Genomic DNA, 22,889 nt, shown 5'->3' on the forward strand with positions numbered 1-22,889 from the left:
GTCGGTCAACTCCATAATGAAAGGAGAATAGTTATAGCTGCAACTAACTATAACCTACAAACACTAACTCACAGCAACATATGGATGATGGAGAGCAGTTTCAAATCATGCCCTCCATTATTCACACAAATCTACACAATCCATGGAGAAAACCACAACACAAATATGTTGTTAGTCTATGCACTTTTACCAAACAAACCAGGAATTACTGACTGAAATGAAATCCAAAATTAACAATCACAATCTGCAAAAAGTAATAATTGACTTTGAACAAGCAATGATTTCAACTGTTTTAAAAACATACACACATAAACAGCCATTCAGGGGTGTTATTACCATTTTAATTAAAGTATATGGATACCCAACCAAAGATCTACACTAATCATAGAATATTCAACAATCACCAAATTTGCCCAGGAAACTAAAAAAATAATTGGCCTTGTGTATATCCCTGTAGTTGAAGCAGCAAAACACTATAATCTCTTAATTGAATCACCCTATTACTAAAGGCATTTACACAAATTAACCTCCGTCCCAATGAACTATTTCAAAGATACTTTGGTTGGCCAACTACATGGTTCTGGTCACAGATGGCCACCCAAGTACCATATACCATGGCAGATTCCATGTCACAACACCATGGCACAACTAGAAAAATCCAACAATGCAATAGAAGGGTAGCACAAATCCTTCCAAGGTATTAATGTAATGTAATTGTATTCATATAGGGCTTACTACCTCTGACAAGGCGTCAAAGCGCTTTTTGACAGGTAGCACTCTACTACGGAACCCAAAAAGATTAGTGGTGGAATATTATAGGGTTAATTTGAGCGGTGGGTATGTGAGTCTTATTTCGATTGAATAGGATAATGGAGTGATAGATGAAGAAAATGTCTATAAAGTGTTTTTTGGGAGCTCATAGCAGTAAGATGAGTTCTGGGATGAGAAAAAAGAGACAGAGGAGGGAAGAGTCTCTAGAAAGGGATTATGGAGATCACAGTAGTAAACTGAAGTTTGGGATGAGTCAAAGGAGGGATACATGAGGGAAGAATTTAGAAAGGGTCAATTTAGAGATCATAGTAGTAGAATGAGGTTTGGTATGTGTCAGATACTGAACGTAGATGATATATTGAGAGAGGTATATGGTGAGTCAGAGTAGTGCATTGCAGATAGTGAAACCTTTTTTTCTTTCTTCTACAGTAGAAGTAAAATAATAAATATATAGATAGATGACTACATAAAAGGGGTTACATGTATAAAGAAAACATATTGAGATTCAAATTTGTATTGCATAAACTTGGACTTTCAAGTGTTGCTGTACTTGAATCCAGTTTATTTGTGTCTTTTTTATAACTCATTTCAATTTTTTATTTTATCTTTCCCTCAATATTTCAACAGTGAAACACTTGTTGATAAAATAGTTATGATAATATTTACATGTTATGATAGATGAATATAAAACAGAGACCCATATGTATCTAATCAAATAACTTCTATAAAAACTATGCAGTGACCTATAAACATGTTAGGCATAGATATTTACCCATAAGCAACATATAGATTTGTTAAGCAGACCTAAAGAATATCTATATATTTTAAAAACTATAGTTATTATACATATTTGTACAAAACATACATATATCTAGATACGTACATAGAATCAAATTATAAATGTTGGCATGCACAGAAATATATTGTACATTAGTGTTCGAGTATGGTGGTTATCTAGGAATGAGCAAACTCTTGAGTAGTCTTGTGAAGATAAGATAGTTATCCGTGGATCGTATGTTTGATATATGTATGTGTGTAAAAGTGTGCTACACATGTGTAATGGGAATTTGTGTACAGTGAGTATCTGGGTACTAGGACTAGGACCAGAGGGGCCCATTCTGGATGGCCCGTGGTTTAGCATGGCACAACGCAAGGGTGGAAATAGCTTCCCTAGACAGTTGAAGTGTATTGCCTGCATTCCTGTGGGTGGAGGATGGTGAACCAAACACTGAAGTGAGGGTGGATGAAAACAGGGCTGCTGTTAGAAATTCAATGAAGGCCCTGTTAGCAAGGGACTGCTGAGTAGGTTTTCCTGTGCACTGCCATTTGGTAGATGGTAGGGATGAGGGGTAGGGCTGCAGTTTCTGTCATTCAAGGTGAGGAACATTCTAGCCAGGGCCTTCCCTTTTGTGTCCCTCATTATAGCTTCAGGAAGGCTGATGACAGCCACCTGTCACACTCCATTGTGCACTTGTTTTGAATACTCTTTGGAGTGAGTACAATTGTTATCTGCTGTGAGAGCCATTACCTTGCACAAAAGCTGCATCTGAGGAACAGCCAGAAGATTACATTTGAAAGAAAAACAATCCAAAGCTGCCTTAGCGAGTGGATCCATTTGCCCTATCTGAAAAATGAGGACAAAAGAGGACCTGCCTAATTGTCAAGAAGCCTGCCTGCGTGCTCAGAGAAGGAAGGAGACTGCCTGGCACTGCAGGAGGAAAGAATGTCCTGGCTAGAAGGCTAGCATGTTCCCGGCATGTTCAACACACAGACGTACCTGACTATTAATAGGGAGCAAAACTGGTACTGAACCGAAAAGTGAAGGAAAGCCATGTCACGGTGTGCAGTTACTGCTGTGAGCTGCACATAAAGTTGTGCATCAAATCGTCATTGTGCTGCCCAGCATTTCTGACATGAACTCCAAAGGCCCACTGCTGCTTCCAGGGGTGCCAATTTATAAGGAGCTACTCAGGTCTGACTGGGGACCCAAAGCAGCCCTGCTAGAAATGGTCAAACCAGTCCGCTCTATTCATTTCCTCACACAAACCCTCTCTTTCCATCCATCATCCTTACTCTCTCTTCCTTCGCTCCTCTCTCTCTCTCTTCTCCCTCTCTAATCACTTTCTATGTGGCGCAGCGGCCAGAGCAGCTGACTCCAGAGCGCAGGGCTCATGGTTCGATACCGGGCAGCAGCTCAGCTTAACACCATGTGACAATAGCTCGCTTAATCTCCCCGACGGCCCCCAATGCCTTGAAACCTTAAGGAGTGATATGTTCATGCTTTACAAATATGGATTATTACATTCACAGTCACTTTCTCGCTACCTTCCCCCTCCCTCTCTCTCATTCTCTGTCCCTTAGAAGCTCCACGTACCTGCTGCAATTAACCTTGGGGTCTGAGGAGCCACCTCTGCAAAAAAACGGCTTTCATGGGCTCCGACTCACTGTAGACTGAAAGGTCAGTCCAGCCCTGGACCTACTGCATAAGCCTGGAAGCTACAACTGCTAATATAGGTGCCCACCTGCATAGACCTTAGGGCCGCAACTGCCAAAGGACAAGTGTTTGCCTGCAACGGACCCATGGAATGCAAAGGCGGAAAACAGATGTCCGCCTGCATTGGCCCTAGAGATTGCACCCCCTGAAGCTGAATGCCCACCTACATAGGCCCGGAAACTGCAACTGTTGACAAACTAGCCAGGCATACTGTTCCACCTCACATTTGTGTTTTGTCGGAAATTACCTTATCACCAGTAAAAGTATTCACATATTTTTATTAACACCACCACTATTCCAATCAGCTGATAATGACAGTTGGAATCTTCAAATAACAGCGGTGACTACATCACCCAAGAGAGGAACCAACCAATGGATGGGAAAAGGGATGGATAAAACAGGAGAGAATGAGGAACCATTCTTATATATATAATATACAACATATCTACTCACCGAAGTAAAACAACATAACTGAGGTATTAGCACATAATAAATATATAACTAAAAGGGTTAAATAAATTACCTAAGAAACATTGCAATTTAGGCTCTCTACAGTAACTGTCAAGTTCTCGTAATAGAATTAAGAATTACTGTATAACGACGTGTGCTCAGAGAAAAATGTTCACCCTGTGTAAAAGGAGTCTATTCATCACAAAATCGGCATGCCATCTAGGTATGTATGTATGTTTGGCGTATTTGTATAGCGCAAGCTGTCACCCGAAGGGTATCCTGGTGCTTCAGACAATTATACCAACACCACACAGAGCAGTCACAAGGAGTTACTCAAAACCTAGGAAAGAGAAATGTTTTCAGTTCCTTCCTAAAAGAGGAAAAGTCCCCGGAGCTTCTCAGCGACAGGGGAAGAGTGTTCCAATGTTTAGGTGCACAGCGTACCCTTCTCAACTGATTCTCTACTCTTACCCCGTCATCAGTGACTACAGGAACTTGTACAGGTGGCATGGTGCGGTCACCAGGAGCACATCTGGCAATCCTAGCCATTCCTCATATTGACCAATTTGTAACATGATGACATTCTAGCTTATGTGTTTAATTTTCATCGGATGGGAACACTTTCTGCCCTCCACATATTTCCTTTCTGACATTTCCACACTCACCCACTCTCCTATCTTGAAATTGGGTTTGTTGACACAATTCTGTTGATCATACCTTTTTTTATATTCGCCTTGGTGACAATTTAATCATTGGATAATGTCCTGTCGGCTCACACCAACTGAGGTATCTCTAGTATCTCAAGAGGCTGATATTTCATGGTCTTCTCCCCTTTAATGAAGTAAAAGGCGATACTCCTGTGACATTATTAGGAGTGGTCCCATATGCCTACTAGCTTGGTTACAGAGAACTGCATCTTCTCTGCTCTTTGGTGTGCAATCTTTTCGTAGCCATTTCACATGTTCTGCTAAACCATTTGCTCGTGGGAAGTACAGGGCTGTTTTAAAATATTTTATAGACATTTCATTAAGGAATTCTGGAATTTGGTGAGACGTAAACTGCACCTCGTCATCTGTAACAAGCATCTCTGGTATACCTTCATCGCAAAATATACTTATAAAATTGATTAAGGTGTCTGTGGTGATGTTTTGGACACATTTGGCTACTATCCAACATGTGTTATAATCAACTAATGTGAGGCAATGATGATACATGCTGGAGCTTAGTAAGTCTATAAACAGTTCCACGCAGTGAAGGTGCTTTAAAGTTAAAGCTTGCTCACTTAGGGCCCGATTCACAGAACTAACTTAAGGCAACATTCTAAACTTACTACCATTTTGGTATTCACAGAAGGCACTTACTCATTGATAAGTAAATGCCTTCTGTGAATACCAAAATGAGTCATTTGAGTAAATTCCTTCTGTAAATACCAAAATGAGTAAATGGTAGTAAGTTTAGGATTTTGTCTTAGGTTAGTTCTGTGAATCGGGCCCATAGATTGTTGTAGGTCACAGTTATATGAGGTCGTAACACTCAAAATTGTCCTTTAAACACTGTCTCTGTACTTGTGGTGCATGAATTGTGACTGGGTACAATTTAGGGGTTATCGTGTCACTATTCACACACAGCAAAGGTTGTCACCAATGTTGTAAATGACCTTAACACCAGTAGAAGTCTTCACAACTCTTTATTAACATCACCACTATTACAGGCAGCTGATAATGACAGATGAATTGACAGCTGGAACCTTCAGGTGACAGCAGTGACTACATCACCCACAGGAGAGAGCAACCAAGAGGTGGAAAAAGGGAAGTGGAAAACAGGAAAGTAGAAGGAAATATTCCTATTTCTATAATACACAACATGTTTCTTGCCCTGAGTAGCACCCCGGGCAGCAGTGTGCACGGTGGACCCTGGGAAGTGAAGTTTAACTATTCTAACTACAGTCATGGAATATTTGTGAAATGTGCAATGTTCCTAAAACTATTCCAGGAGGTTTACTTACTGTTCTAACTCTACTCCTAAAATATTTGGGGAAAGTTAAAAGTACCCTGGTATTTTAAGACAGGGTTGAAAAGTATGGATATTGCATTGTGGAAAGTGCTGCTCTGAGGGCGCAGCTCAAGGCATACATATTCACTCCCAGAGTTACAGGGAGATGGGAAACTGCTGTTCGTGACCTCCGTTCACGGACGCTGAAGTCTGGGAGAGTGAAGTCAGTGACTGCACTGGCCTGTGCTGATGATCGGAATAGCTAATTTGACGTTGTCCCTGCACAAACTGAGACAATTTACCTAGTATGTGTAAAGAGGAATTTTGCTGTTAGAAAGCTAACCCTTTTCAACAAGAATTTGTTGGGCCTAAAGGCTATTCAACTGATCTGAACCAACATTTGAGGTAATGGATAGTGATTTGCATCTGTGCATAATCCACCCATGCACCTCAATCTCAGCCCATATTAACTTAGGTGGGGGAACACCCCAAAAAGAGGGAGTGAGGAGTGGGCACCACAGAGGGCAACAGCATTTGTTTAGACCTTGTAGGGAGATTGCAAACCTGTACCTGAGCAAACTTTGGAGTGTGCAGTATTTCATTTTTCTGTATGATTAAAGGACTTTCTTTTTACTAAAAGATAAGTACTGGGTTGAACACAAAATTATTGTGCCTGTTGGTTGACTGTTGAGTTCTGACCTCCTGTACCCCACAGTAGTTTTCTTAGAAACCTTTGATTGCTCTCCCTTGTCACCCTGAGAGGCAAGTTTGTAAAGGGTTTGCAGAGCCATAATAGGATGAACCCCAGGACACCAGTGGCAAATGCCCTTTACTGTATACCATTCTATTTATATTCTCTTGTGTTCTGGCTGTGTGCGTAACTGTGCGTTAGAACTTGGATCCGTCCATCAATTGTTCTTTTGCATTTCTCACTGGTATGCCCAGACGTGTGTCCCGTGCTCTCCAAGTCACTGGAGTCAAGCTAGCCTGGCTGATATGGGGATGATACCCCTAAACTGGTCCTAGGATGCTTATTTCCGGTCCAGGGAGGACCTTGCCTGGCATTTCAGACTGGACTCTTCCCATGGGGAGCGGGGTCAAGACTGATTTGCACGTGGCTGGGTCCAAACTGGAATGACATGGTGATCAAAAAAACGATGGATTTAGGCCCAAATCTCGGTAAGGGGGTGAATATTTGACATTGTTCAGAATTCCGTCCATCAATTGTTCTTTTTGCATTTGTCATCTCGAGTGGGACGGGTATGCCCAGACGTGGGTCCCGTGCTTTCCAGGGCACTGGAGTCAAGCTAACCTGGCTGATGAGGGGTGATACCCCGAAACCGGTCCCAGGATGGTTGTTGTAGCCCTGGGAGGACCTGGCCTGGCAGTTCGTGCTGGACTGTTCCCATGCAGAGCCGGACTGGGAACCAAAACCAGCCCTGGCAAAGTGCTCAGCTGGCCCCCCTGGGGGTGGGGGATATGACCGAGCTATTTGCCAGGTACAGTTTCGGCCTATTTTGTTACTGGGGCCGATATTGCATCTATGCTCCAAAAACAGTCCCCCAGGGCCCAAAACCGGCACCCACCCTGACGGCCCACTAGGGAAATGCCCAGGTCCCACTACGGCCAGTCCGGCCCTGTTCCCATGGGAAGCAGGGTTAAGACAGATTTGATATGGCTGGGTCCAAACTAGAATGCATGGTGAGTAAAAAAAATATGGATTGTTCTTTTTGCATTTAAAACTTTGATGCACTCTTTTTCAGAATCTGTGGGGGCACCCCTTAAACAAAAGATAGGCACTCCTGTTTAAATTGCCTAGAAGGTATAGAGAAGTTTTTACTGATGTGATACATTTGTATTGAGAAAAAATATAATATAAACCTACCTCATAAGTTTAAACTTTTGTAGAAAGTTAATTATCATGGCAATTATAGTCCAGAATGGTTAGCCAATCAGAACTGTAAGCTCTCCCAGGAAGGGGTCATAAACGAAGAAAGAGAAGTTCCAGTCGTCTGAAATTACTTTAGGACCTCAGAATGAGAATCCAGACCATACTTGGGATGGGTAAGCCAGTCAAAAATATTTCTGCATATGTTGAAGTCTGTGTCTACCATCTGTGCATCTACTACACTGCCTGTTCCGAGACCAAGGATGATGGAAAGAAACCATGACTCATAGAGATTATCGGATCCATCTGAATAGTGCACAGGTAATAACACTCCTAATATGAGGAGCATGAGTTTTGTCTCTCATCCTGCCCAGCTTCAAGTGTGCTGGTAGGATAGTTACGCAGCTGCCATCCCTGATGTAGGGCTAGCACTAATGCACCGCTTACCATGTCCATCCCTGCATGTTTTCTATGGTATCCCACCGGTGGTAGTGGGGGGTAGTAGAGGGGGGTGGTAGAGGGGGTTCGGGCTTCACTTTCTTTGACCAGCTAAAATCTGGGTGCATCCTTTCTATCTAGGGACGTACACGCCCATGCACATATACAATGACCATGCAGCGCCCACAAAGTCCATCACAATAAAACACATTTCAAAATAAAATGGCCACATTCTCAAAACTATTGCAGTTTGATTTAAGTGTAATGGGATCAACTAATCCCTCAAAGAGATCCTTTAACGTCTGATAAAGTATTAGAATTGTGAGAACAGTTTTGGGCTGTTTACTAGTTTATAATCCTCCAAAGTAAGTATATCATAATGGAAATGCTGAAAGATCTCCAAAGGAGCTGTTGTTAGGCGTGCACCACAGCTAGCATTTTTATTCAGTGCTTGTCTATACATCTTTAGTAGCTCTTGATCCATGTCAATCAGCAAGCTGCATCTAAAACAAACAGTCACTGGCAAACATCAATTAGTTGAACGCCGAGCTTAATTTCCTAAGAGCTTTGTGTGAGCAACAGAAACAAATAGTCCTGATTTAATGAACCATTGCAGACCACATTTCAGATATGTGAAATATGCAAAAATGAAAGAGATCATTCATATTAATATCTTGCTAGAGTTTAATAATTCATGTAGTGCGTTTTAGTAGTATCTGGATAGTGGATTTGTGTTTTCTTTAATAATATTGTAAATATCACGTGCGCAAGATTCATTTGAAGGATTTTGAACACTCATCTTCCATAATCTCTTAAGCAAACAAAGCGAAGATAGAGATAGATACAAAGCTAAATAAGCCTTTGTATACCATGCATTCAGACAGCAGATAGCTTGTTTGTTGAAGAGTCAGGGCGGAAAGATGATCTAACACATGCCCTCTTTGTTTTACTGTCATACATACCCTTCACGAATAGATGCAGGCCATGGATCTGCCAAATCTGCATCTACATATACCTCTAACATTAGCAAGATCCTAAGAGTGACCTTGGGCGCTGGTCGTAAAAGTCACAACACATCAGCATGTGCTTCAACAGGAGTATAAAGTAATAATGCTTTATACATCATCTCATACATTTTAAATAATTTCATAGAGCATTTAAAAAGTTAATACGGATTCTACTATGTCTTTCTGACATTCATAGTTTGTTTCTTATTGTATTGTTATGAAGTGCAGAGTCAATAAAATAATTATCGATTTGCTCAGCATGGGCTAAATAATTACATAGCTGTGGCTGCGCTGCCTCACACAGTGTAAAGTTCTCTCCCTCTTCTTAATGCTATAACTTCCCCCAAACACTCTAAGAAGGGGCAAAACCTACAAGCCTGATCTGCATAAATTGTCTTCCATCAAGAGGATAGAACCCTCGCCGATATAAAATAATACACATATAGAAAATTCGATCCCTTTGACAAATACTTTCAGAATTGATGAAGTTGAGGTAAATGGTCTATTATTCAACATTGGCTTACAATGTAATTCTTCAATCAAGTCTTAGAAAAGGGTATATGGAATGCATATTTATCTGTGCAGACGGTAGTATAAATGAGAGTTCGTGCATGAATGAAGAAGCCCCAACCTCCTCTTACAAAATGTACTGCTCCAAGATGAGGACAAGAGAGCAATAGGAAAGAAGGGATGCAAAGAGAACCAAACACTGTACTGTAGTGTGTTCGTTGAGAAAGAATGCATCAAAATCACCTGGGCTGAAGTCTTCTATGGCTACCTATAGATAACTCAAGGATGAGGCTATGAAAACTCAGGAGATTACTGCTGGAGACTATGGGGGATATTTACATATTTTGCCATAGGGCAGCGGCGAAATCCTTCTAGCTACCCTGCCCTACGTCAAAAGAAAAGGGCAGAAATGTGCTGTATCGACAAGATACAGTGCATTCCTGTCCTTTCTGCCAGCACTGGTCAACAAACTGCAGCTGAGTGCCCACGCGGGCATCCATTCACCATGTTGCAAGGTTGTCTGTGTTGTTGGCATGATTGTTTTTGTGCAGGAAGGACACCTTCCTGCACAAAAACAATTTAAGGAGGCGTTTCCCTCATTCAATGGGGGTCATTACGATTGCAGAAGCCATGCGGTGGCGGTCCTTCCGCCATCCGAGCACGATTTTCCCCCCGCCACATTACAACGGTGGTGGGAATCGCTTTCAGACCACGGCGGATGCAAAGACTGTCTGCCATGGAACCGCCACAGGCAATCGTTCCGATTGCCTTGAGGAGCGGTCTGCATCCGTAAAATGGTGGCGGTGCCTAGCAGATACCGTCAGCCAAATTACAATGAGGTCTCCAGCCAGCCTTTCCGTGGCGGTTCAACCGCCATAGAAAGGCTGGTAGAGATTGGTTTTAAGGGCCCTTTGCGGGCCCCCCTTGTGTTGGGGGAGGTGTGTGTGCACTGGGGGGGTACCCATGGTACCCCCCCTACATTTCGCTGCACCAAGTGGCAGGCACCATGTAGTGCCTGCCACGTAGTGAAGGGAAATGCACAACATGCTATTTTAACATCGCAGTGGGTGCTGCTGTCAGCAGCGCCTGTCGCAATATTAAAATGCAGGATCCAACCGCTATGGTGGCGGTCGCATCCTAATCGGGTGTGCGGGACCGCCGCATGTATTGCGGACAGTCCCGGTCACCACCACGATGGTGGACGTACTCCGGTCAGTCCGCCATCGTAATTAGCCCCTATGTGTACTGCAGAATGCAGCACACGTGGAAAGAGGAAGAAACGAGGAGAAATGTAAACATTTCTCCTCATTATACCTGCTTTGGGAAGACGTGAGTTTTGGCACTGCCCCAGATTTATGCTGTGTTGTAAATCTGGGGCAGTGTAAAAAACTGTGGGCCATATGTATCAAGCCTTTTCCCATTTGCAAATGAGAAGATTCTCAGAATCTGCCCGTTTGCGAATGGGAAAAAGCCTTTTGGGATGTATCATCGCAAAATAGAGAATCGCAAAATTTTCGATTCTCTATTTTGCGAATACAATTAAGGAATTGCAAATTGAGATTCCTTAAATGCAATTCTGGAAGCACCAGAAATGTGCTATTTGGCCTTAAGGAATTGCAAATTACCACCAACTTCAAGTTGGTGGTAATTTGCGGTTTTCTTTAAAAAAGCACCTTTTTGAATTTTTACAAGTACAAGTGCCATATGTCGCACATACACGCCCTTAGGGCATGTATGTGCACAAAATGTGCACACATGCATATTTCAGGGGTGCAAGAGGGTGTCCTTTGGGCACCCTTGCAACCTTGAATTGCATTCTCAATTTGCGATTCTCTAATTGGTAATCGCAAATTGAGAATGTCTTCCCATTAATTCGCATGTGCCTCCTAGCCCATAGGAATGAATGGGAAGGTATTCCTTATTTGCGAATCTCAATTTGCGATTTGCAAATAAGGAATATGCAGGATTCGCAAAAATTTTAGCAAATCCTACATACATCGCATTTTGCGATTCTCTAATTGCGATTCGCAAAAAATCGCAATTTGAGAATCGCAAAACTCTTTTTTGATACATATGGCCCTGTGTGTTTTGCATGACACACATGGGTATGTAAGTGCACCATTCTTCTAGTGCCACAAATCCTGATCTGTGGTGAGTTCCCTCCAAGCCACAATTGTATGAGAATTATATATGGAGGGAGGAGATTGATTAAGTGATTAATAACACAGTAGGGTAAACTGAAGAGAGCAAGCCCACTCAGAGGTTAATCCCAAATAAAAGCTAAGCAAATTATTTTGTCCTATTACCAAATATCCTTCTCTAGATAATTATTTCCTGGTCTCCCAGTAATCAGGACCCATGGTGGAACTTCCCACACAAGAGCAGAGGGTCCGCTTAGCTTGGTAGTCTCTTAGAAATGAGTGCAGACCATGTCGGATGTTAAATATACATTTAACTTTTAGCGCCCAATAACTGATCCTTAGACCGAATTGTGTCATTAAAAATACCCATACTGTGTAAAGTTAGTTACTGTGTACTGCCTACATACCAAAATTCCTGAAGGCCATATTTCCAAAATGAGGCTCTGAATCTTATAATAAATCATTACATACTTATCCGTAGTGGAGCAAATGACCAGCTTATTGAAGGCTTTCTGCAAATGTGGTGTGGTAGGATCCCATTTCTATGTTTATTGCATTGACTTCAGATTAGTACTTCCATAAACATCTGTTCAAATATTTGAATTAGTAGGGGGCGCTAGAGGGCGCACGGCAAGATGGCCGCACCCTAATGTTGCTCTGCCCGGCCAAGCCACAATCCGTCCATAATCTGCCAAAAATCATCGCATCTGTACCCCTACCTGGACTGAGTAATGCTGTGCTGTCCTCATGCAGGTTCTGGGGATGATTTGTGGAGTTTTCGACAGCTGCAGTGCTCATAATCTGGTCTGCCGGCTGAATTGGCATGCTCTCGCAAAATGGCGACCACCGAGCGCTCTTGAGACGCTGAGCACTTGCTGGTGCCTTCTCGAGAGTGTTACATTTTGCCACAGTGCCCTGAACGGCTGTGCTGTCTTCGAGGCGGCAACACAAGCTTGGACAGAGGCGAGCGCACCTATACTGGAGCCGGCTGTGCGATTTCTGCAGGTGGAGCGGCGAGCGGGGTAGGCGGCCGCCCGACTAAACCTCCTGCGCTCTGGCCTAGGCTGTGAGCGACTGGCTGCCGATCGTGTCGCCCCTGGTGCCGGCGGTGGTGAGTGAGATGCGGCGCCTTCAGGGCCAGTAGCTGTGGTGGCAGGTGGGGGCCCTGGGCTGGTGCTGTGCTCTGCGAGCTGCTGTAGGGCCGGTGGGAGCGCACGCTCGTCGAGGCTGCTGGCTCTGTGCACCGTGTGGGCCTGGGCCGCCACATTGCCTAATGCTGCCAAGCTGTTGGGGGCATCACTGGGACCTATATTTCTGCTGGAGTGCTCAGTCCCCTGCGAACCTGCTGTGCTCAGGAGTCGCCACTCCCGATTATTGCCTGGCTGACCCTGGCCTCACAGTACATGCATCTGGCTGTTGTTATCGTCGGAGGAGGAGGTGCATGACAAGATCAACCTCCTCAGGCTGTCTGGCGGAATATTTATGCCACTGCATTGACTGTGAAGATTGGCACTGGATTGTCTACTGTACCTGAAGCTCTATGCTGTTCCCCTGTGTGGCAGGACTGCCTGGTGCCCCCCCCTTCCACGTGCTGTTAGTAGTGTGCTGTGTGGTCCCTGGGACTAGGGGGCCCCAGTGTGCCTCTGGTCTGCGCTGAGCCACCCCTCTCAGGCGCCTGTCCGGTATACCCTCTCTGTTCCTGGAATGCTAGGGGGCTCCGTCTGGGGTCCCCCTGCCATACTATTCTACGATCAATTTCTGGACTGGTCAGTGCGCACTTCCTTACGTTTGCGTTTTGCCACATCGAACTAGGGGGTGCACCTGGTTGTGTCTGCAATGGGGAGAACTAACAGAACACAGCCTCACCTCATGTTTGAGGCTCAAAAACCTGCTAAATTGTCGCAAAAGGCTGCCTCAGACTCGGAGGCGGATGCTCATAATGATGCCCCCCCGCACTGGAAACCACTCTATTGGCAATGCAGAGCAGCCTTTCATCTATTGAGGACATGATTGCGGCTGTGAACCATCGTCTAGATCAGCTTTCTGCGCAGGTAGAGAAGCAGAATACCCGCATGGGGGAAGATGAACAACGAGTCTCTGCGACGGGAGATGGGCTGAGTGAAGTTGCTGGGAAGGCGCTCAACATGGAGAAGGTGCTGTCCTTCATTCAAGCCACAAATGAGGATTTGGAAGCATGGTCCCGGCGCAATAACATCAGGCTCATGGGGCTGACGGAGTCCACGAATGCGGGGAAAATAGAGACTTTCTTGGAGAACCTCTTTAAAGACATCTTTAGAACTGAGCACCTCCCCAACATGTTTATCATCGAGCGGGCTCATCGCTCTCTTGCGGCGAGACCTGTCCCGGGCGCCCCTCTTCGCCCCATCATAGCATGACTTTTAAACTACAGAGATTGTGACACTATTTTGCGTCTAGCCAGGGACAAGGGAACGATTGAGCACCATGGTAACACTCTGTTTTTCTCTCCTGATTTCACTGTGGCTGGGCAGTCTGCTAGACGGGAATTTAGAGCAGTGAAAAAAAAGTGCAATCTGAAGGGGTCCCCTATGCAATGTTATATCCTGCTCGTCTAAGCATCGGTCCAGATGGTGACTCTAAAATGTTCTCCAACCCCAGAGCTGCCCTCAAGCATGCTAAACAGTTGAAACGCAGGCGACGTGAGTGCAGCACTGCTCGAGAAGACGAGGACTAATGTGGAGATGTGTTGATTATTCTCTAACTTATAGCCTCACTCTTTAATTCAGGGTTGTACTATGCACACAATTTTGCAAGTCATATTAGTGTATGTTTACAATGTGACAACCCACACTTCAAGGGGACAGTATGCTCAAGTATTAGTGGGTGTTGTGGTGGATGAGGATCGACACTTGGCACATCTACTAAATCCTACTGGTTGGGAGGCTACTAGCACTCTACGTCCCCCAAATGGGTGTACCCCAAATGCAAATTTCTCAGGTTTTGTTTTGTTGAGGGTGGGTGGGTGTTTTTGAATTGGGATGGCTTTGGCAAGTTTGGGACGCTGAAGTGGGTGGGGGGTGTGCTATTGGGAAGGGCAGGCCGACATTGCATTTATATTGTGAGTTTGTTGCAAAGACATGTTACGGAGCTTCAGACATACATGGTATGCTATATAGTGCAGGTATCAATTTAATGATGGATGGACGATATGAGTGATATGGTTAAGTTCTTCACTTGGAACGTGCGTGGACTCAACGCCCCTAAAAAAATACGATCTGTTCTGTCATACTTAGATAGAATGGAGGTGCAAGTAGCCTTACTCCAAGAGACGCACCTCACTAAAGAATCAGCGCAGAGAGTGGGTGCACGCTGGGCAGGTGCGAGAATTAAATTTTCCAATTATACCTATTCTAGGGGCGTGATGACCATTGTTAAAAAAGGGGTTCCCTTGACTGTGGTTTGGACTGACACGGATGAGCATGGGCGAGTGACAATCGTGCATGGGCAATTGGGTGGTATGAGTTGGTTAACGTGTATGGGCCAAACACTGATGATCTGTCCTTCTTTGCGGAGCTGTGGCGCCGAATTTCTGGGTTCCCTCCAGCGGAGATAATTTGGGGAGGTGACTTCAATGTTTGTCTAGATGCCACCTTAGATAGGTTCAGTAGCGGAACAGTGAGGCTTAAGCAGGCAGCAGAGACACTATTGGGGATACTGGATGCTGGCCAACTACATGATATCTGGCGTCTTCAACATCCTGGAGGTCGGGAGAGCACATTTGTATCCTCGGTACATGGGACATGGTCCCGCATAGATTTCTGGCTTGTTTCAAAGGTCGTTTGCACTTGGGCGGTGAAAGTCGGGCATATGGCTCGTACACTCTCTGATCATTCCCCTGTGGTTCTTGAGCTGCAGATACCCACATGTGAGCGGCCGCCCTTTACATGGTGACTTCAGCCGACTGAGTTAACTGACCCGGTTTTTAAACACACTATCGGCGAGGCGATTCGTAATTTGTTTCGTGAAAATGAGGGATCGGTTGAGAGTGCCGGAGTGCTGTAGGAGGTGTTCAAGGTGACTATCCGTGGGGCTTGCATAGGGATGCAATCGGGAGTGTTGCGGGCCCTGCAACGCAGGATGCATAAATTGGCATCTGACATCTCCACACTTGAACGTGACTACGAGAGAAATCCCTCTTCACAGACGTTAGCTGCAATACGAGACCTTGTCACTGACCATAATGAAACTGCTGATCAGGAGTTGCTACACCACTCTACGCAGTGCTGCCCATTATTATGGGGAGGGGGGCCATCCTAGCCGTTCCTTGGCACAGAATCTAGAAGCGCTGCACAGTCAGGAATGTATTAAGGCAGTGTTTCCCAAACTGGGGTCCACGGACCCCCAGGGGTCCGTGACACATTTCCAGGGGGTCCGTAGGCAGCAGTTTCAAAAGAACAGCAAAGTTTCCTGTATGCATAGCAGCTTTAGAGCAACAATAAAAGTTTCAAGATAATGCCAGTTATTAATGTACCTGCTGGAGAGAAATTAGAGTTTTGTCCAGTGGCAGCTTTGACTTAACTAATGTAGCACAGAGGGTTAATATGTCTACTGAAAAGAACGTGTAACATGCATTTTAAAAAGCAGTATTTTATGTGCATAGGTCCCTGGGTTACTGCTTTTGTCACAGATATTCTTTTGTTACTGTGCACTTCATAAGTGTCAATCGTAATCTAGCAGAGGGACCTATAAACTGTCATCAAAGAGCTGCTTGCAAACTGCATGGTACAAGTTAGTAACTTGTGTTTATTCCCAGTCATTCATTATCCTGATGCTGCTAAAAAGGATTTTTTGGGTGGAAATACATTTTTAATGTTAAAGTCAGTACTAGCCACTGTGTTATGTTCTGAATCCTGAGTTTGTGCTTTTCCAGACCAAGCACTCTTTAAAAATGCCTACCCCTTCACCTTACATAACATTTTCTATACACTGATTTACGCGTATGATTCATTGTCTCTATATGTGTGTGATGTAAAGTGCTCTGACATCCTACCATGGTATGAGAGATGCTATAAAACAAATGAAATACATGTGACAGAGGGGCTATGGAGAGATGAGAGCCACTGTTGGAGGGTGATAATAAGGGAATCATTGAAGAACCCTAACAAAGATTGTCGAATCCTGGTGCATAGTAAGGTCTTCATTTACTATTCTTTAAAAGCTAATACAATTCAATATATAATGAAAAATGTGTTGCAGAATGCACCATTGTTTCCTAAATATTTTAAGGGGGAGAGCCTCCCAAAGCCCTCTTTGTAGTGGTCAGGCTCACTCCCCGCACTTGGGTGCACCGTGTGGGGACTGGTCTGAAAACTTTTGCCAGGGCTGCTTAGGGTTTCCAGTCTGGCCCTGGCAGGAGCAGGAGCATCGTACTGCGAAATAAAACCAATAATTTAAAAGTTAGTCACGGAGATGCAGCACCAACCTTCCCATTACATTTTTTCCTTTTTTGCAAATTCCTTCAATATAAAATACCAAGGGCCAGATGTACGACCCGTTTTTATATGCATGTGCAAATGGGTTCTCAAACCCGTTTGCGCATGCAAAAACCTATTGGGCCATGTACATAGCCTATTTCGCAAGTCGCAATTTTTTTGCGACTCACTAAATAGGTTTTGCGACTCGCTATTTGGAAGGGGCATTCTGTTCCAAATAGCGAGTCTCAGAACCATGTACAAATATTTTGCGACCGCAATTGTGGTCGCAAAACACTCACAATTACCACCTACTTCAAGTAGATGGTAATGCATTCGCAAATGGGAAGGGGTCCCCAGGGGACCCCTTCCTCTTTGCAAATGCATGCAACATTATTTTTTAAGGGCAGGCAGTGGTCCCAGGAACCACTGCCTGCCCTTAAAAACATGAAAACATTCTTTTTTTTTATGCATGGCAAACGGGCAGCATATTTTTTTTTAAAACTGCTTTATTTAAAAGCAGTCTAAGACATGGTGGTCTGCCAAGCCCAGCAGGCCACCATCCCTGAGAGGGCTGGCATTCCCAATGGGCTCGCAAATTGCGAGAAGCTCATTAATATTAATGAGCCTCACAATTTGCGACCCCATTGGGAATCGCAGTGTTAAACACAGTTGTACATTTCATTTAGCGACTCGCAATGTGTCGCAAATTCCATGGCGCTAAATGAAATGGTCATAAATCTGGCCCCAAAATCCTTAGTAATTTGAGTATTTGTTTTGTGTGCACACTTGTGTTTTTTTTCGAATTACTCTTTTAATATTTGAAATTTAAATCATACAAATTGCTTGGGGGTCCCTGGCTTCCAGTGATGATTTAATGGGGGTCCTCAGGAGTCAAAAGTTTGGGAACCACTGTATTAAGGAACTCTTAGATGATGATGGGGTTGCACATTACTCGACTCCCGAAATTTGTGATATAGTCTTACAATTTTACACTAAACTTTACGCGGCTGAGGGGGCGCACCAGCAATTGCAGAGAAAGATTCCTATCTTGAAGACGTTGCACTGGGGTGGCTCTCAAATGCACACCGGGAATATCAAATGCAGTTCTTTGATATTGAGGACGTTGAATTAGCTATAATGTCATTGCCTACCTGTAAGGCCGCAGGGATGGACGGGCTCCCCAGCGAGTTGTATAAGGCCTATACGGCCGATCCTACCCCTAGGCTTCTTGGTGTCTATGCGGAGGCCTATGAGGAGGGGAGAATTCCACCTACCCTCAAAGAGGCCTTGATGGTGACCTTGTTGAAACCAGATAAGTCTGCTAATCGGTACAAATCCTATAGACCTCTCTCAATCAAGAATATAGATGCCAAGATCCTGGCAAAGATGATAGTCACCAGGTTTCAACCACTGGTCCCTCCCCTGGTCTTACCAGACCAGTCGGGATTTGTGACTGCGCGCTCTATGACACATTACCTGCGCACAGTGATCTCTACATTGGATTATTTTGATCCAGATTTTCAAGCAGTGGCGGTACTGCTTGATGCAGCAAAAGCTTTTGATTCCCTCCAATGGGATTTCATGTTCACGATTTTAACTAGAATGGGCCTTCCCCTGTTTTTTCTTCAATGTATCAAGATTCAAAGTGCTATACATGGAACCGGTCGCTCCTGTGCATGTCAATGGATGGGTATCTTTGGTGTTTCCTATAGAGAGAGGCACGCGGCAGGGATGCCCCTTATTGCCGATGCTTTTCTCACTGGCGTTGGAGCCTCTGGCCTGTAAACTTTGACAGCGGCATGCAGCAGCCACGCTATGCTTTCGGCAGAGACCACTTGTGGTCTCCTTGTATGCCAACGACAAGCTATTATATGTTCATGATTCTGCCACTTCCTTGCCAGAATTGCTCCGGGAGCATGTTAAATTCGAGCGGTATTCGGGCCTCGGGATTAACTGGACAAAGTCGGTTGTGTTCCCGCTGACGGCTGGTACGAGGGAGGTGGAGCTGGATTTTCCACTAACATGGACTCATGACCCTGTGCGATATCTGGGGGTATGGCTGCACAGAGATCCGCATAAAGTGATATCTGAGAATTATGGCCAAACCGTTACGTGCATCACTGAGCAGGCAGAGCGGTGGGCGCGCTTGCCCCTCTCCCTCGCAGATCGGATAGCAGTTATAACAAGCATTGGCATAGCCAATAGGTCTCGCCTTTGGGACCTAATATGTTTAGCCATGCAGCAGATTATCCCCCATTAGCATGCCCACACCCTCAACATTTTCGAATAATCGTACACTTTTTATTTAAAGTTGGTATGAAATGAGCCAAGATGCTTTGGAGATGAATGGGCAGCATGCCTGGAGTATGGGTGCCAAGGCGGGACGTGGTAGGTGTAATAGTGATGAGCATGCACGTGTGACTATTGAACTTGGCAGCATTATTATGATATATTGAGGGTGGCTGTATAAAAAGGGGGATGCTATATTAATGCGGTTGCAGCGTGAAAACAGGTTTGTTTTGTTTGCTGGTGCGGGGAGAGGACTAGGGCTAGGTAGAGACCAACATTAGTAGTATTGCGGGCAGCCATGATAGTATAAGCACCGTGTTTTATAGTGTAAAGAAAGAAAATGTACAATTGACAGTGTTATAGAATAAAAGGAAAATGCACACGAGACCACTAAAATCAAACAGATGCAAATAGCCCGTTGAGCTTTATTTTTTTATTTGAATAGAAATGTGTATTTCTTTTTAAAAATATCTATAAATACGCCCATGGTTATATATCGAGCCCGATAAAATTGTAGTAAAAATTTAGCCTTTGAGATGATACAAATGTTAACGTTTATTCAAAAAGAGATTTGCCCAGAAATACACGTTTACCAAACGCTAATACAACAAAACAAGAAATACGCGGAACCGAGCAATAATGGAACATTTATGTCAAAGCAGCTTAACATTTACATAAAGGGAAGCCTGTTAACCAAAAGCCAAACTAATTTCGAATTAATTCGGAATAAGGAGTCTGGGAGAGGCTGAAGGAAAGTGTCTGCAGCTCCCGTAGTCTCGTGAGACAAAGCAAACACCAATCCCAAATGACAGCTTTGAACACAAAATAAATGAAGGCCCGTAGGATCCTCTTGCGAGCTGCCGGTCTCTCAATAAGCAGAAAAACAAGTTTGCTTTTCAAGCTTGCAATGTGGTGCAGCTTACGGAGCTGCCGACCAGTCTCACAAATATTTTTGAGTTTTAATGTTTGTCACGGTCTCTCTACAAGCAGTATGTTCTGTCCACAGCATTTCATTTAGACCGCTCTGATCTGGTACTTTAATCAATTTAGTATATTTGAAGTAAACCAAGACTACAGCTCCCAGCATGCAATACATGTTAAAATGAAACCCCTATACAGCATGGTTTCACTACGGATAGGGATAAACCTACTTCCAGTTTAAAGTTACCTTATTCGTACAACCAGGACGGGACATTAAATCCGAAGTCCAACTAATGTGCTGTGAGGGGAAAATCCCTCCAAGCTGCCGGGAGCACTTATCAAGAAACGGAATAGTTTTTGGACAGTCTTGTGCTGGTTCAAGTAAAAAATACACTCAGTGCATTGTTAAAGCTTCTTTGTGAAGATTTTTTCAATTGTAGTCATTAAACGAATGATGTCATGGTATCCAATTGTTGTTTGGTAGTAAACGAAAATGTATACAACCCAATGCAATTCGGGTCCGATATGACCCTTCGTCAGAGGTCACATTAACAAAATCTAGAAATGAAGCGAGAGACTAATCAAAACAGCCCGTACATTAATTCAGCCAGACAAAACAAGGATGCCTGCAGTGCACCTATTAACCTGATAGCATGCATACCACGAGTTTATATAAAATGTGATTCTATGCCAGAACGAAAAAGAAAAATGATGGCGCTTGGAAGTAAAATGGTTGGTGCTCAGATATCAAATCATGACTGACAACATGCTTTAAAGTGTCAAAATGATTTCGGACGGTCAAAAGTTAAATTAACACTCAATGCGATGGTGTAATCCATGCCTACGTTATAAAACAAAGTCATGCTTCTGGGCTCAAAAACGGAGTGAATAATCAATGGCCACAAGAGCGCTGCAACTTCGATACGTGATTACCGTAGCGTGAACTCGCGTTTATATACATGGTATATAATGTGGTGACAAGGTTACCGGGTATAAGGTAACGAGGTTGCCATGTACTAAGTGATTAATCAAAAGGCACATAAATGCTGCAGCTTCAAGACGTGATTGCAGTAGCAAGAATCCTTACGTCTCTATGTTGTATACAATATGGTGAGAAGGTCACCAAATGTTACTGTGAACGCGTGATTAAAAACTCCAGAAAGCTCGACTTACTGGAGTAATTTCTTTAACCGTCCGGGCAGCTCGCAAGGAGAACGGTACAGAATCGACGTGTAGCACGAAAATAAAAAGACGTGGCGTTTGTGCGTCTTAAAGTGAAAGCGCTTACTTAGCGGACAATTGAATAAAGATAATTGCAAAAAATAGCTGGTAGCATTATGCTGCGTAAAAACGATGCATCAGATACAACAAGCTCAACGTGCGGGCTTCAAGAATAAAAGTTTCATAAATTATGAACAGAAACGAAAACATAATCAAAGACTCCAAGCACAATTAAATCCGACGTAACATAAAAAAACACGCCTATCAAAGAACAGCGTCCCGAAAGTGGTGCATGGTGTAAGGAAAAACAAGACAAGCCCGGCGGAGCGTGGCGCGCGCGCGCTTGGGGGCGGGGGAGCGGACCCTTTGAAGTGCTCTCAAAAGGCGGATTGCATGGCGGCACGATGCGCGTGATTGTGCGCGTGCTAGCCATGCAATCTGCTTTTTGGGAGCACTTTTCAAACCCGCTCTCCATAGTCTTGCTTTGCGATCGCTTACGCGATAGCAAGGTCGAGACCTAAAAATGGCATTCCTACCTAAGCTGCTCTATTTTTATGCTAATATCCCAATCAAGTTGAATATTGCGTTGTTTAAGATGCTCCAATCAGTAACACTCACATTTGTATGGGGCGGAAAGAATCCCAGATGCAGTCCTGGTGCAGCCATTTGACCAAGGTGGGTTTGAGGCTCCTGACCTCCGGCTACACTATATGTGCACGGAGACGCAGTTTGCGCACTATTGGCACTTTCCGCAACAGTTTCAACCTCATGTTGCTATTAAATCCGACGCTGTCCTTCCAATGCCCCTGCAAGCAGTGACTCTTTCTGGGGGTTTGGGAGGTCCTAGGACTAATATTAACCCCGTGCAATGCACTGCATGGGCTTGGAAGATGCTGGCTAAAAGGGCGCAGCTCCCGTACTTATATGCCCCACTGCTACCATTGGCCTCGCATCCGGACATTTCTGCGGCAAGGGAGAAGCCCGCACTGCGGGAGCTAGCGGCCATCGGGATCTCCCGGATGGGGGACCTGTATAAGCAGGGCTGGTTCAGGTCATTGTAAGATGTACAGGGGGGTAGAAATTGTGGATTCATGTTGAGTTTTACATACGTCAGAGTCCGGCAAGCTGTTAGGACCATTTACCCGAATTATCCTAATGAACCTAGGACTCTGCTGGTGCTGCAGGCAATGCTAGTGAGGGAGGAGCGAAAGGGCCTAATCACCAAACTATACAATGCCTCCCTGCGGGAGCGGGAATTAGGGGACCACCCCTCATATCTTACATGGGACGCTGCGCTGGGGCCCGTCCTCACAC

Source organism: Triturus cristatus, chromosome 8 (assembly GCF_964204655.1).
Source record: "Triturus cristatus chromosome 8, aTriCri1.1, whole genome shotgun sequence".
NCBI classification, from domain to species: domain Eukaryota; kingdom Metazoa; phylum Chordata; class Amphibia; order Caudata; family Salamandridae; genus Triturus; species Triturus cristatus.